We start from the raw sequence: 6,413 nt of genomic DNA on the forward strand, positions 1-6,413 counted from the left end.
ATTTTATGGCCACAGCAGGATGATCGCGCACCATTGACGAAGGCGTGTGGTTGACATTCGCTCAACTCGGTGTTTGAGTGTCAAACGCAGAACACACGTACACACGCATGTTTGGTCAACGCCGGGAGTTGATGGAAGAAACGAATCAGGCTCGAAAGCCGCAGCAATCATCTGATGGGCCTTCTCTCCTTGTGATGGTGTGGAAATATTATAATCGAATCCATCGACACGGTTCGTCCGAAATCCTGTTTTCGCGTAAATATCACGTTCGCGATTTAAGTGGCGAACGCTGCAAGAGGACGGCGAACTCCGGACAAATGCCAAAGCGGGTTATGCGCTATGGGGAAGTGTTAAAACATTTCCATTTCCTCGGACGGACGGGTTGGGTTTTTGTTATGGTCGAATTTATGGTAAGAAAGTTGCCCCCTTCGAAGCCGCGGTGTCTCAAGGTGGGACAGTTTTGGGTCTGTGAGTTGGAGGCGACTCCAAAGGCAACCTTCTCGGACGGTTCGAGAGCGGATATTGTTGGTGGGTTTTTTTGTCTGTAGCAACATCCTCTGGGAAGGATCGCTTGCGTAAGACATCCTGTATGGGCTTTTTTGTCTCAACATCCCGTTAAATGTGAGCTGTCTGTTTTGTGCTGTTGGGATTCAATTTTTTGTGTTCTAGAGATTGTTTCATCTTTCGATGCGATTTTGAGCTCTCTCTTAGCAGCTCCAAAAGTCGACGTCCTTGGCAAGCGGATTAGCAAAACTCCGCAGTGAATCGTAAATATCCTTCTACGCGCCACATAAACGATTAAACAAAGAAAAAGAACCCAACCGCTCAAGGAAGTGGAATGAGATATTCTGGTAGCGCAACGTTTCCTTTTCGTCGAAGGTCGAATTATAAGATGCTTTCATTGAGACTAGATTATCATCGCGTTTCGGCACGTTTGGCAGCTTCCTGGAAGGTTTTTGGAGTCTCCGGAGAGAAAGTTGATTTTTGGAGGGAAATTTAGCGAAACAGTTTCACTACTCGGAACGGTATGATGGCCTTAATAGTTGTAATCAGTACAAATAGAACCAAATATTTCTTTCAACTTTATATAATGACGAAGCAGATAAAAAAGCCTACAAAAAAGGACCTCACAAAAACAAAGAATTTGGAGAGTTTACTCCTTCGACCGTGACAGGACTCGAACCTGCAATCTTCGGATCCGAAGTCCGACGCCTTCTCCATTAGGCCACACGGTCGCTTTTGAAAGCCCAGACGTAACTAGCGAGCTCGTTTGCTTCACGCGCATGGTGATAAATACGCACATGCGTTTCACCATTTTCTGGTTCGTTCTGCTGGCCCCCAAAACTGCCGTCTTCGAGCCTGGCTGCTAACGAATGCGAACCGGCCCATTTAACGGAACCATCGACGAGCGGGCGCCTTGATGAAGGATTAGCCCCCCCCCCCCCTCCCCCCACACACTTACCTCTGCCCGATTCCGTTCTGCAGAAGGAAAACTTGTCTAACCTAAAAATGGGCTAAAAAAGGCGTGCTCGTAGTGTTTACCGAAGAAATTATGCCGATGAACATGAACAGGCAAGACGGGGCGCGTGTTTATTTGGAAACGCAACTTCGATGTTGGGCGCTTCTCCGTGGCCTCCTTGACCTTCATCTCGTATGCAGCAGTGGCGGGAGGTTCTAAATTCCTCTCTAGGAGTAGAAAAAGCAAAGCAACCCTGGCACCATTTCGATGGGTTTTTTTCGACGAGCCTGCACTGAGGATTCTGGCTGGATTCGTGACCGTGAGCATGTGTGTGCGTGCTTGTTTATTTGTGGTTTTTCACCACCCTTCGATAGCTTCCCCGACGAAACCCTTCGAGTTCAAGTGTTGTTGTTTGCGCTCGAAATTTCGCTCCATCATCTAGCAGCTCAAGGCACCTGCAGTGGTTTCTCGTAAGCCTTTGAGTTGGAAGCGCCTAGATCGCCGTCTGGAGCATCCTCGGCATGCCGTTTGGTGGTTTGGGATTCGTTTTTTGAAGCAGTAGCAACCCTGGATGAGAGAAGTAGCCTTTTTCCCATTTCGAGCGCTTGAGGAATGCCAAGTGGCACGGTGTAGCAAAAGGAACAAGTGCCGCACTCGAGGCTGGAAGGCTTCGCTGGCACAATCAGCCATTTTTTTTTTCGGATCCATTGCGAGCGAACGTTTGCTCTTTCTCCTCTAGTCGTATGTTTCGATTGGACGGCGAAAGGCTTGAAAAGCGTTGCCCAAGAGGATTGCCAGCTGGCCCCAGGCGTTCCCGCGAATGTAAGCAACAGAACGGGACGAAAACAAGCGTCGAGAAACGTAAAATCTCGTTGAACTGCGGGAGGCAAAAGCGACCACAAAGAAACAAAAAAAAAACAATGTCAACAAACCGGCACCACCGTGCTCGAGAGCAATCTCTGTTCCGCTGGTCTTCGGGCGGCTCGTTTCGAAAGTAAGCTCGAATTACCAAACACAATCCGTGGTAAACGAAGTACGAGTGCAGAGAAGAAGATCGTCGCCAGTTCTATCGCCATGGTTCGCCGACCGATCGGGGAAAGTGACAGAACCACCCGGCGACGATCTGACAGATATGGACCCTCGACTCGATTGTCACTGCTCAATATTCAATTACCGATTCCGGTGCGGCCACCGACCGTCGGGAGATCTAATCTACTGCCATGCCGAGCTGCTGCTTTTTTGTGTCTCTTCGAGCGTTCTTTGTAAAAACCTGACCGTTCCTGAGCAGAAGCTGAAGTTGACAAACTCGCGCCAGACGATGTTGGGGAGCCTCATCTTTCGGGGGTATTTGTTTTCATCGTCGCGCACCATCGCCACGTGATTTGACTGCGCAACGTGAAGAAAGACGGCTCGAGAAGCTATCTATCCGCTGTGATTGGTGGAGACACGCCGACAGTCCTTTGTCGTCGTCTTCGTTGAATTTGTGGAGGTTCCTCCCAAAAGGCGTTCGTGAGAAAGATCATAATAGAAGATCCTCACTGCTTTGGAGGTCTTTGGTTTGGTCGGAGTTTGTTGACATCTCGAAGCGGCTTGAACCACCCAAAATGCACGGTGTTTCATCTGGAGCCGATACATACAGGTGCGTGTTCGAGAAAACGGTATAAGAACTCGGTTTAGGTGATGGGCATCATCATTAGATATTTCAAACATTTTATAAAAAATAAATTCAAATCCTACCGCTCATTAGGACGTGTGCCTTCAACGTGATAACCGATATTGAATGTTTGGTAGAAATTAATCTCCAATGCCCACCACTTTATGGCTATATGATTGGATGGCGATTTGCGGATTCCCGGGAGAGACATTCACCTCAGGCCTGGTTGAATACAGGAAATGAGTGTGTTTTAATATAAATAACGATCGCGATTCATCCCTTCGCATCCTTTGCCTTCCATCGGAGTACCATCGTTGATGAAAATTTATACTGAAATCGCCTGGCATCGTCCCTGGGTTTTGTCTGGAGTAGCAAGAAGAACAAAGGGAAGGATTTCGATGTATTTCCGCCACGTTCATTAGTGTGTGGACTCGCGATGGAGCGAGGATGAAACGAAACCCTTCTCTGATCATTGCGCGTTCTTTCGGACGCCGATTCCCTGAGGTTCACGAGCGGCGAAGCAATTTATTTACAACTTCCGGGATATAAGTGGCACGCCGTCTCGGGAGTTCGTACTCCTACCGTAGAGATCCTGTTTCCACGAGCTCGGGCACAAGTTGGTGCAGGGATGGTTCGAAACCCGGCCGAGATTGCGGCTGTACAATGTTGGCCTCTTTGCGCCGTTTGGAACGGAAACTGAGGATCAGACGTTGCTCGCGGTGGTTCTTTTCCAGAACGCGCATAGATCGTAGCTTCTGGAATCGACCGTGTATGCTAACCAAGATAGACGGGGCCATTAATACCGGTCAGTTTGTAATTATGCCTCCGAGTTCGGGCGTTGCCTTCACTGGAGGGTTCTTGCATCTGCAATTGGGGTTTAAATAGCCCGCAGCTTTCTGGAACGGCCAAGTGAGCTGAGCAGAAGCTTAAATATGATGGTCATCGCTAGTTGCGTCCTTCGCCGACTCAACACACAAGGAATTGGCTCGTTAAATTTCACGCCACCATTAGAAACGACCGAAATGGAGAAACACCCGGGAAGACCACGAGAAGAGTGATGATTTCGCTGGAGCAGTCGCTTTCAATTTTGAATCAAAAACCTCAGAAGCGTCGAATCCAATCAATCCCGTTGTTGAAAGCGGTCAGAAGAAAGCCCGGTGAGAACTCTCGCTTCCCGAATTTCTCCGTCCTGGATCATCGGACTCAAGGTTCGATTTTGGATTTGGGAGGAGTGGAAGAAAAAAAAAGTAATATCGCTCCTTGGATACACGCAATCGGTGTTCTTCAGAGATCGAGCGACTTAATTAGGGTTTAATCCGTATGATTTAACGAGAACACCGGTTCGGGACCAGGGTTTTCGGGTTGGGAATCAGTGCCACAGCCTACCGGCGGTTGGTTTTTATCAATCCACGCTTTGGAAGGTTCAGGTTCACTTTCTGCCGACATGTGAGGATACGTTTGCTTCCATCTATCTTCGCTCCAGCGTGAACAGGTAAAACGTTCTCTTCTCGTGTGCCCGTGTTCATCTCGCTTTCCGTAATTATAAAAGAGAATCCTCACCTTTTACCCCGGGAACGCGGTTGTGCTATTTCCAGGGCAAGGTTTCCCTGGTCGGCCTTAATGATGCTCTCGTCCGTACTACTGCTGCTTCTGATTCCACACCGACCTCGGTTCGTACGCCAAAGTCCGGTTCGCTTTTCCTTTCCTCATTTTGATTTCATTCGCTCGCCTCTGGCACATTGGGGGCGCTCCTTTATTCGGCGCTTTTCCTACCCTTTGCTCCGAGGGTTGCTGCTGCATTCGATTTACCTTTTTCCTTGTCAATAGCGGCAGCATAATGGACCGAGTTCGCGCCACGCCGGCCGGTTGATTATGAGTTACGACCTTGGGAATCATTATCGCTCACACACACACACACACACTACACGCGATCGCGCTCGAAACTACAATGGAACACCGTCCGGGGTCTGCAGAGTTCACAGGTGGCATCTCCTCGGTGCATCTGAGCGCGGGTTGAATGCTTATGCTGAGTTATGCTTGCTCATCGCCGCGTCTTCATTTCCCAGCACGGACAAGGCAAGCTCATGTACGGCGTTTTCGTTATCTCCAACGTTCGGTGCTTACGTTCAGCGTCGTAAAAAGGGAAACCTCCAACTTCAGCCATTGCGATATGGTTCGATGATCACGATTTTTCGTTTGGTAATTCCATGATTAGCAGTAATCACAGCGTTGGTGGATCGCAATTTAGAAGGGAATAGATCGAGATTAAGAACGAAAAAGGCTTGCTGGTTCCATGAAGCCCATAAAGAGATCGCTCTTGAGAAGAGCCGTAAAGAGTTTGTTTTATCTCGCTGGTAAACGTCGATGGTATTTTATTTCACTCAAAAATAGAATCGAGGTGGAAAGATACGCGTGGAATGAAAAATGCCTAAATTATTCCGTAGAAATGCTGAAAAAATTTCACCATGGAAACCCGCAATCCCGTTAGTATATGTTGAAATGCGGGTGAATAATGTTGCGGTGGGAAATTTCGGCTGAAACTCACCCAACCCCCGAATGAGTCACATCCCTTTTATCGCGAACGTCGTCGAGGAGGGCATTTTTTCGTAGGTTTTTTTTTGTTTGTGAATATTTTTAGCGCATTGCGACACGTCCATACACGTCGAGCCCATTATGCTGGAACGTCGTCCAGCATCACCGGCAAAACCCGCCGACCAAATATCTGCCCAGGCTTCGTTTCCTTTCGACCTTGACTGCTCATGTCACCAACGTGCGATTCGTTTCGTCCGTTCGTCCGTCGCTAACAACTGACGATCGTTTTGCGCGATCCAGCAAAGACGTCTCTCCTGTATTTTCTCTCTCTCTCTCGCTCTCTCCCTCGAGGCAATCCAGAGGAGCCGTTTCTTATCGCCACGCTGCTGGTGATCGCCTCATTCGTCCTTTTCCATCGTCCAGCCGGTGAGCTTGAAATCTGAGCAACTGATCGCGATTGTTGTCGGCTGTTGTTGTTTCGCTTCTCCCCAGCAACCGGTTTTGAGGTTACCTTACGAGCCGGACCGCAGCCTCACCGGTTTTGTTGGGCTCCATGGGCCCGTTTTGGAGCCTTCACGACGTGAGACCTCACGATGCCTCCGGGTAGAGTTAACGGCACGATCGAGCCGCTGGACGGGAACGTGGCAGGCCTCGGTTAACGCAGGTGGCAGAGGGACTAAAACAGCGAGGAAGATCTTTTAACCTGTTAGTGCGGTGTTGGGGACGATTGGCAACCACGCGCGAGGCAGAAAGACGGGCGTAAAAATA

General features: G+C 49.0%; 1 non-coding gene across 1 annotated transcript; it reads right to left on the reverse strand.

Annotated features, from left to right (window-relative positions):
* Nucleotides 1-1,162: 1,162 nt before the first annotated feature.
* Trnar-ucg (transfer RNA arginine (anticodon UCG)) lies at nt 1,163-1,235 on the reverse strand. The gene has a single exon. It is a non-coding gene; the product is annotated as a tRNA-Arg (tRNA).
* Nucleotides 1,236-6,413: the final 5,178 nt, after the last annotated feature.

This window comes from Anopheles nili, chromosome 3, assembly GCF_943737925.1.
Source record: "Anopheles nili chromosome 3, idAnoNiliSN_F5_01, whole genome shotgun sequence".
Classification (NCBI taxonomy): domain Eukaryota; kingdom Metazoa; phylum Arthropoda; class Insecta; order Diptera; family Culicidae; genus Anopheles; species Anopheles nili.